The sequence below is a fragment of the Coregonus lavaretus genome, assembly GCF_964263955.1.
Source record: "Coregonus lavaretus genome assembly, chromosome: 37".
In the NCBI taxonomy this organism is placed as follows: Eukaryota; Metazoa; Chordata; class Actinopteri; order Salmoniformes; family Salmonidae; genus Coregonus; species Coregonus lavaretus.
In genome coordinates this window covers 14,777,707-14,787,820 of record NC_140024.1, presented here as the reverse complement: position 1 = coordinate 14,787,820, position 10,114 = coordinate 14,777,707, and the positions used below count along the sequence as shown (strand labels likewise).

General features: G+C 46.4%; 1 pseudogene across 1 annotated transcript in view; it reads left to right on the top strand.

The window, feature by feature from the left end:
- Positions 1-9,677, top strand: part of LOC311111541 (transcription factor 12-like) — an 84,458-nt pseudogene extending 74,781 nt beyond the window's left edge. The window contains exons 14-20 of the transcript XR_014615919.1: positions 2,813-2,889; positions 4,262-4,447; positions 7,737-7,857; positions 7,996-8,161; positions 8,321-8,556; positions 8,718-8,874; positions 9,035-9,677. The product of XR_014615919.1 is annotated as a transcription factor 12-like (transcript). The remainder of the gene's footprint in view (positions 1-2,812; positions 2,890-4,261; positions 4,448-7,736; positions 7,858-7,995; positions 8,162-8,320; positions 8,557-8,717; positions 8,875-9,034) is intronic.
- The last annotated feature ends 437 nt before the right edge of the window (positions 9,678-10,114 follow it).

Here is a 10,114-nt window from a genome sequence, read left to right as displayed (position 1 = left end):
CGACATTGCTGATGCAGTTTACCCCAGACAGCCCCTAGCTACATAGTGATAAGGAGTCAGCTCTCTTCAGTTGCTGAAAGGGGCCAAGAGACTATCTTAGAGTTTGTCATCCTCTCCTCTCAGTCACTGCATTCATTCTACCAGATAACCAACCGGATAATTCAGATAATGAATTTCCCTAAAACTGGGTCCGTATGTAGCAGAGCAATGTGCAGGGGACATTTAATAGTTGAGAGAGAGAGAGAGAGAGACCAGCGTGTTGTTTTAGTGGGCAGTTGTGCCGTGTGTGGTGATGTAGTGGCGACAGCTGTCCCCACGTATGCCCCCCTCGTCCTCAGCTGTTGCCCTGGTCTGTGGGCAGCTGTTCCCCCCATGGACCGACCGGCCTGCAAAAGGCCTCATTTATCTGCCCGAGGAGCGACAGTGACTCAGCTGATGAGGAGGAGTATATCAGCCTCACACAGGGGGATGCCGACCCCTCACCACCCACTTTATACCTCAGCTAGCCAGGCCTCAGGGCAGCATGCCCTACCTGGGAGGACAGAGGAGGTAGAATGTCAACAACCATTTAGATTCTATCAGTTAAGTTTCTGTCACCTGGAGATTGAGAACACCAGTTATTTGGGTGTGGATTGGTTTGTTATACAAATAATGAGACAACATGATACCAAGGGCACCAACTTTTGTTACAATGTGAAACAGAGTTTCTCTTTACAATCATAATCCTCAGTGAATCTACAGTTTCTGTTCAATTTACAAATGCAAAACAAATACTCCACATCCATGACCTTTCCATATGAGAAAACATCTGCCTTTGTCCAAAACCCTTCCCAAAAGTCATAACCTATCCATTTCTAAATCTGTTGCCATTAGTTTAATAGAACGCCTCCATAAAAACTAAAGTTAATGTAGCTTGAAAGGGCAACTGGGATGATTGAAAATGTATTTCTTCATTAGCGTAGTTGTTTCATGTTTTGCGATCTAATATCCATTTATGTGTTTGAAGTTTGTTAATTAGAATAAGGGGCTATACTTAGAGGTCAGTTGGGGCATGATTTGGCATGATGTTCAGATTAACCACAAATTGCTCCATCTGTTCATTAGGATTAGCTAGTTTCATAACCCAACCAGGCAGGAACAGATATACACCCTGTGCTGCTCAACTCAACTCTGGCTGGTGTGTTCAATTAGCCCTCTCCTCCTCCTCCTCTCCTCCACGTGGGGACCAGAGGCCCAGGGAGGCTTAGTTATGAGTACTTCCTGTTTGGTTTGCGCCAGGGAAACGCTGAGGCTGAGCAGAGAGGCTCCCTCATTTCCTGTTCCAAAGTTTCTTTTAATAGCCTCTTAATTAAAGCCTGGCTTTTCCAGGACCTTTGTGTGGAGAGACTTTCTCTCAGAAGAGGACTAATGCTTAGTTTACACTGCTGACGATGAATCAATGGAAAATCCTAAACAGTTCCCCCAGGTCAAGTGGAGTTGTAATCCTAGTGTTTGTCAGAAACAAACTAACGTTAGCTAGCTATCTCTCTTTTACTGAAATACCATTTTAGAGGAGAACAGGAAGAAAATGGGGCCTGCTGTTTGTTTTGACAAACAATGTATCCATCTGTAGAGTATGCTACAGTACGTGGGCTGTGTGTTGGCCTCCTGCCACAGTAATGGAGACCAGACGGTATAGTGAGGGCCCATAGCTGGAGCTGGCTCACTGACACAGCCCAGTATAAATAACCTGGGAGGTTTCCTCATTGTCACAATCGATTAAGGAGACTTGAACTGTTTTCATGTGAACACCACAGGCTTGGTGTAATGCATTACCTCCTGGTGCACTGTTGTTTGTTAGTTGGAATATTTCATACAAAATTGGCTAAGATAAAGAGACAAAGATATAAAAAAAAATTGCATCGGATACCTCAATTTGATTAGCAGATTATTTTAGTTTCACACTAATCAAATTGAGTTTATTTGTTTTATATGTGCCATTGCACATTTCATGTACTGATTATAATCATTCCCACACATTGTGATCCCCTCTGCTTTATGTAAAATTCAAATGTGCTCTAGAGATCACCCAGTCTGGGATAGAATGGAATTCCTTCATTAGATGTTTCCACCATTTGTTTGGTCTCTTGGTTGTCTCTAGAATCTCAGAATGGAAAGTTAATTCAGGTCAATTCTCTGAGTCTCTCTTGGCCTGCGTATTTTGGCAAGCCACGGAGCTGTTGGACTGTTACACTATACCTCAGCTTGGCATGTGATTGGTCAGAGGATATTTGTGTTGTGACCCCTGGAAACTTGTCAGCCAATCACATCAGGCTTAGATCAGCGGATGAGAGGAGCACCCACGAGTGCAGCCTTGCTAGAGCCTTCTGGAACGTTCTGGCTCATTGGAGGGAGTAAGGGACTCCTATTGTCGTGGAAGAATCACTCTGTCAGTGTCAGGGGAAGACAGCCTCTGTCCCAGCCAGGCCTCTTATCACTGTTCACGTTGCTCTCTGGGCTATTAGCTCATTAATGAGCGGATGTAGACCATGTCCCAGTGTGCTGGTGTATGTTGGGGCCGTCCACCCACGGCCCTGGCTCATGTTGCAGGATGCAGCCCAGTCACCAGGAAATGATGCAGCTGAACCCCAATGATGAAAATACCTCTCACAGCATAACAACAAGAGACCAGACAGGATGTGGATGTATTGTGTGTCAATCAGCCCCTGTAGAGTGTAGCAGGATGCAGGTCTCTTATCATCAGCCATGTTGTGATGTCTGAATCAGCCATGTCAGGTGGATAACTGTGGTTCTCCCTCTCTGTCTCTCTCAGGTACCAACCAATGGTCTCGTGGTGCAGCCGGACAGACCCCCTCCTCCCCCAACTATGAGAACTCCCTGCACTCACTGGTAAGTCTCCCTGCCTCCCCTCTCTTCCCTTCCCCCACACCCTGAGCACTTTTTAATGGACACGCACACAGTAGATGTGTTCGCTCGCGGAGGGCAGGGGTAGCATTACATGAAGATTCTTGGCTGACAAATGTCGGAGGGGGAGTGGGGGGGTGGGAGTGCTGAACAATACCCGTCCCTTGGGGCGTGTCTCCTGCCATCTGTCCCCTACTTCGTGGGCCAGGGTGGGGTTGGGGGGAAGGTGGGGTGTGGGGTGTGGGGTGTGGGGGGCTGGAGTTATGGGGGCTGGGGAGCCTGGCAGCTGTTGCGTTGACTGAACCACCACTGCTCCAGGATTCCTGCGCTAGCTGCCTGTCTGCATGCGGACCAGAAATATGGCTTGGGATCACTTTTCACCCCACACACACGCATTCACACCATCGGCTGTGGGGATAAATATTTATATTTGTATGCCACCTACAATGGGATTTTTGTGAAGCGACCAAACCGATGATCAGTGTGAACGGCGAATGTGTGGGAGGGATGGGACCTCACGGTGGGAGGAGAGGGCGAGGGGTCAGGAGTCATTATCTAAACAGGACCACCGTTTTGATGCTGCCTGACACAGTGATTAGTTACCATATATCTGTCTCTGTCTGACTGTTCTTTCTCTGTCCTTCTATCTCAGTCTACACTATCTCTGACGTTTCCACTAATGTGTATTTGTGCTCACATGCTTTCCTGTTCTATCTGATTTTGGCAGAAAACTCGAGTCCATCAGCAGCTTCATGAGCATCTCCAGGATGCCATGTCATTCTTAAAGGATGTATGCGAGGTACTCCTGCCCTTTAGATGGAGACTTTACCCATCATTGTTTGACACCTTTTCACATCCTTAGTTCTTTTTCTTTCTTTCACCAGCTTGGCCTCCGTTCCGTTCCATTTAATTGGAATTTCAAATGTTTTGTTTCTGTGCTTTTTATTGTTGTTTATTATTTATATTTTGACATTTCAGCTTGCTACAGTAATCAGCTTAGGAGCATAAGACGCTTTAATGCCAAATGAATAGTCATGGTACTCCAAATGAGTGGTGTGCCAGCCCGTTTATCAGTTTCTATAGATACAAACGAGGATGCTTGTCTGTTATGAACACAAGCATCCCTTGTGCCCCTCCTCAGGTTGAAATGGCTTATCTTCATCTGTTTTTGATTGTCTTTCTTTTATGCTTTTGGTATCCCTGTGGTGTTTTTTCACCCCAAGATCACGCCATACAATCACAATGTCCTCAATGTTTTGGTCCTAATGTGCTTATATTAAGCTGCTCTGTCCTTCTCTCTCCTCTTCTTCCCACCCCTCTCCCCTCCCTTCTCCCTCTTCTCTCATGGTCCTCCCAGTCTCGGATGGAGGATCGCCTGGACAGACTGGATGATGCCATCCTCGTCCTGCGGAACCATGCCGTGGGCTCCACCACCAGTCTGCCCAGCGACATACACAGCCTGCTGGGACAGAATGGGCCAATAGCAGCCCTCGGAGCAAACTTCCCTGCCGCCGGATTGGTTGCTAGTCGGACAGCAGCAATGGTATGAGTTAACTTTGCAGAAGAAAAATATATTGATTGTTTTAGATGTTAATGAGATTATGTTTCATGTGTTTTGCAACATAAGAATTGAGTTTGAATACTTAAAAGAAAGTCATTTTTTTGAACTGAAGGGAGGCATATGTGCTTTTGCGTTTCTCCAAATAGGCTAATAAACAAGCCTCGGCCACCTGTTCAGAATGAGTCCACAGCCATGTGCAAAAACTCTGCCTTTTTCCACAGAGAGCAGTTTAATTTAAACTCACATACTTTCCATATGTGTAATGGTTGGCCGAAGGCTTACTCTCCTTAAGAAAGACCTCATATACAGGGTTGAATGAGAAAACCAGGCAAAACTGCTTTGGTCTGGAAAGTGTTTGTCTGTTGCACTCCTATGAGGCGGCTCCTGGGGAACGGGAGGATGCAGGTCTCGGTGCAGAGCATTATGTGTTTGCCCATCCTCCATCTGAACTATTTCATATCGGAGAGGAGAGCACATCTGTAGTGGAAGTTTCAACAGAGGGAGACAGTTCTACACTAATCCCTAGGTGATGGGAAATAATTTAGGCCGTATTTTTCCTGAATTTTCTGAATCAGTTCTGGCGTACGTGGGTGGATGGTTGGATTAAGATCCTCTTGGATTAAACTCCCTTTTCAAAGAAAATGGATGGAGGCACTCAGGGGATGTGATGGAGGAGGAGAGGGGAGGATGCCGAGGACTGAAACATGCTTAGCATTTCCTTACCTCATCATTTACTGTCCAGATCTCAGACTCAGTCCCAGCTCCTCACAGGAACCTGTCTCCCTTCCACTCGCTGATTAGTAAACATTCTTGCTGAGGAGTAGCATCTGTGAGACTAGTCATTGCATTACTCACGTGGTAATCGGGCCAACAAACCCACAAGAAAATTGGGAGGCATTTGATCCCTGCCCTATGGTAACAAACATATCCAATTTTCAACACTTTTGATTATTATTGGAAGTGGACAAGGTTTGGATGTGTTCTGTATTTCTGCCGCACTACTTCTCCCCTGACTGTTCATTTATTGGAGTTGGTGCTTTTACAGCCTTTCGCAGCCTACGCAGCATGCAAGCTTGGAGCCTGTGTCCCTTTTGCCCAGAATAATTTAAATACAGGGACTAGTATTTCTGGTTTGTTACTCAGGAAGAAAATGTCCCAGCGCACCATGTGTTTTCAGTCATGGCCATTTTGATATTGGTGTTGTGGTCCTTGGAACTCTCAGAATAGTATTTCCTGCTCTGTGACTGAAAGTGCTTTTTAGTGGTTCTCCCATGGTGCAGTTCAGTTTGGTGTGCTGGTTATAGAGTGTAGAGGGACGATGGTGATGGTGGGCTGTGACACTAGAAGAGAACTGGCTGTGTCTGCATAAACACAGAGCTTCCTCTGTGGTAGAGAAGAGAGATGGTCCCCTCAGACTGCTGCTCAGACAGAGCTCAGCCGCCTCAGCACGGCACAGCCACAGCCTTTTACTCAGGACAGACCTTTTCTCTCTTTCACCGCCTCTCTTTAACCAACTCAACAAATCTGAATGGTTGGAAGCGTGTGTCTGAGACCACAGTCTCCACCCAAATAGAGGTCCTCAGCTGTATGGTAATCAGGCCCAGCCAGGAAAATGGCAGCGTTCTTCCCTCGCCAGAACCCCCGCGCCCCTCCTCCTCCTCCAGACAAAGAGTTGTTTAGACACCTGTTGAGAGCGCTGCAGAGATTAGCGTAGTAAGGAGGAGGGGAGGGTTTGGGGGCAGCGGGGTTAACAGAGGCCAACAGTGACTTGGGATCACATTCCATAAGAAAAGGGGAAGATACCCCCCCCCCCCCCGTACTGGTTTCCTCTCTTCCTCCTCCCCTAGTTCCCAGAAGAGAACCGGATAGCTGAGTGGGGAACATGCGGTAAACCCCAGCGAGCTCAGCGATGGTGGTGCAGCATGGTGGGAGGACCCTGTTTCACAACCAATATGGAGGGAAAAATAGGGAAATGGTCTGTCTTTGGAGTGGGTTTTGCCTTATATTGCTTCCAAATAGATCAGAGGCAGATACATCTAGAAGAAGAAGAAGAAGAACCCTCAGAACATAATGACCGTGGCTAACCCAACAGAGAAAAGCAATAGAAATGTAAACAGAAAGAAACAGGGATAGGTTTACCATCACATACTGCACTGATTCTTATACAAATATTATACAGCCGAAAAAATGTGTGTTTGTGTTTCCCTTATCCTGAATATGAATTATGCATTTTGTTATGGTGAAGTACAGCACCAAAGCACCCCCCGGTGTCAGAACTGAGGGACTTGACAACCATCATTAGTTCTCGGAAACTGACTCCTGTACTGCAGCTCCACCTGTAGATCCTGCTTTTAATATGAGGAAATATGATTGTTTAGCTCACCAAAAAGGTCAGGCATTGTGTTCAATTTGTCATGACAAGTGTTTAGAAAAACCTGTTTTGAAATCCAAGCCAAAAATGCTTTTTTGCAAGCGTTTTCAATAGACAGCTCTGGAAGGTCTTTTTTGAACAGACAGCAACAGCATTCCATTTGTTTGAGTGAAGGTCAGTCTAAAGTGAAGTTGAACAGCAAAGTTCTCGTTCTATCTCTCTCTGCTTTTCAAGTCTGAGATATCTGAGTCATAAAAGCATTCTCTCTGGTTGATTAGAAATTGTTCCTTTCCTGAGTGTACCAGACTCACTCAGACCAGAACCCTTCCCTACAGCTGAACTTGTACTGTTTCCCACTGACTCTCTCTCTCTCTCTCTCTCTCTCTCTCTCTCTCCCCTCTCTCTCTCTCTCTCTCTCTCTCTCTCTCTCTCTCTCTCTCTCTCTCTCTCTCTCTCTCTCTCTCTCTCTCTCTCTCTCTCTCTCTCTCTCTCTCTCTCTCTCCTCTCTCTCTCTCTCTCTCTCTCTCTCTCTCTCTCTCTCTCTCTCTCTCTCTCTCTCTCTCTCTCTCTCTCTCTCTCCCTCTCTCTCTCTCTCTCTCTCTCTCTCTCTCTCTCTCTCTCTCTCTCTCTCTCTCTCTCTCTCTCTCTCTCTCTCTCTCTCTCTCTCTCTCTCTCCCTCTCTCTCTCTCCCTCTCTCTCTCTCTCTCTCTCTCTCTCTCTCTCTCTCTCTCTCTCTCTCTCTCTCTCTCCCTCTCTCTCTCTCTCTCTCTCTCTCTCTCTACCTCTCTCTACCTCTCTCTCTCTCTCTCTCTCTCTCTCTCTCTCTCTCTCTCTCTCTACCTCTCTCTCTCTCTCTCTCTCTCTCTCTCTCTCTCTCTCTCTCTCTCTGTGTTCTCACAGGGTGGTTCTCACCGTGATGAGGCTGGCAGTTTGATCAACAGTCACGGAGGGCCGCCCAGCATGGGCTCCATGTCCAGCATGTCCACCGCTGAACTCAACCACCAAGTGGAAACCTTCAGAGGTATGACATGACACACTCCCAACTTCACCCATGACCATCTCATCTCTGTGCTAAAATAACTACATGTGAAATGTTGGCTATAAATGATAGGAAATTCCATTTGAACTGACTCTCTACCTTTGTGTCTGTGTGTTGCAGGTCTGGCTGCAGGTCTGGCTGGTCAGGTGGCTGCAGCCCTGGAGCTGAAGGTAGAGAACCAGGACAGAGACGACATGCATGATGGCCACTCCTCCGATGACCTCGGCTCCGGAGACGAAAGCGACAAGAGAGACATCAAGACTCCCAGAGGAGGCACTCGGACAAGGTAAATAAACCTGACCACCACAAACATGAATCTTTATGGACTTTCAGTGCCCTTAGAAGGTCCCTAAACCTCCCTGGAGTCCGATCTACACATGTGAATAGCCAAAAACAATCAGCCTCAGTCTTACTGTTGCGCCTCTGGGCCTCTCCCCCTCTGCAGCAGCATCAATGAGGATGATGACAACCTGAACCCGGAGCAGAAGGCTGAGCGGGAGCGCGAGAGGAGGATGGCCAACAACGCCCGCGAACGCCTGAGGGTGCGAGACATCAACGAGGCTTTCAAGGAGCTGGGCCGCATGGTTCAGCTGCACCTGAAGAGCGAGAAGCCCCAGACCAAGCTGCTCATCCTGCACCAGGCCGTGGCAGTCATACTGAGCCTGGAGCAACAAGTCAGAGGTCAGCATTCCTACACTCTCACATATAACACACAAGAGTTATAACACCTCTTATGAAGAGTAATAACACCTCTTATGAAGAGTAATAACACCTCTTATGAAGAGTTATAACACCTCTTGTAAAGAGTAATAACACAAGTGAATCTGTTTCTATACACGCAGAGCGGAATCTGAACCCCAAAGCAGCCTGCCTTAAGAGGAGGGAAGAGGAGAAGGTGTCTGGCCATGGGGTCTCTGGGGACCAGCAGGCCCACCATGGGGTCCACCCCGGCCTCACCGAGACATCCAACCCCATGGGCCGACTCTGAGGAGCACACAGGTACAGTACGGTGGTCCATCTCCATGGAGCACCATCCACACACTCTCACTCTGTCAGTAATAGCTGTGATGAGATACCATATTACTGACTTTGTGAAACATCATATTTTCTTTGCTGTTCGACATCTGTGACTGAGTTATTCCTGTTTTTGCCCCTTCAGATCAAAATGATCCAGATCAATTCTGTAAGATAGAGATGGTGCCCTTGCTTCCCAATGGCAGACAGGACTCACAGTGTGTGACACAAATTGGAGGCGACAGACCACTTGAAGCTAAACCCCAGACTAACACAATCCTAAGATTGAAGAAAAGCCCAGTGTCCAGGTCCCTGTGATGACATCCAACACATTTCTGCCCACGAGGAAACTTCAGCACATATCACTGTCTGCAAGCAGCGTGTCGCATCTGAACAATCAGAGACTGTCGCGATCTCCTCCACCCTCCCATGTGGAAGTTTGCCTTGTGCCTAAACTGAATTGACGAATGCATTGTAACAGCAATTATGTTTTTTTGTATAATTTTTTCTATTTATTATGTTACTGAGCTGTAAAGTCTATGTCTAAAGGGAAAGTTATTCATATGCTTTAAGAAGCCTGTGGCTTTTCAGTTGATCTACAGTTTGCCAGTGTCACTAGTATGGCCCAGCCCTCCTCCCTAGCCAGTCTCGGGTTAGCCTGAGCTAAGATTAACATACTCAGGCTCCTGAGAAAGACACAAATGTATATATTCGGCAATTTAAAGTCTTTAGGGCCCAACTAAAAATATATTGGCGGTATTGAGTGCTAAAAGACTTAAGCATCCCATAAAAAAAAAAAAAAGATATATTATTTATATTTATGTTTTATTCATGCCGCAATGAACAGCATGTTTAAACCAAAACGACCTACTCATGTGTCCGTTTGGTATAGCTCAGTCTTCATGTTACTGACATAATTAGAGGAAGAGGACTAAATGTGAGTGGTGTGTATGAGCCCAGCTAAATAGTGTTCCATACATACACTAGCCTGAACACTATCAACTCTGTGTCACAGGTGACAGAAGAATGGCAAACTCTAGTTTTCCAGAAAGGTCAACTACAGACTTATAAGGTGTTTATTCTCAGTAGTGAGCAGTTCAAATACAGAGAGCAAACCATTTACAAACCTTAGCATTCCCTGCATATTTCTTAGTGTCTTAACTAAAGGAAAAGGGACTTCACTGCCTTTTCATTCCTTTGCCATATAGTGTTAAATGTAAACAAT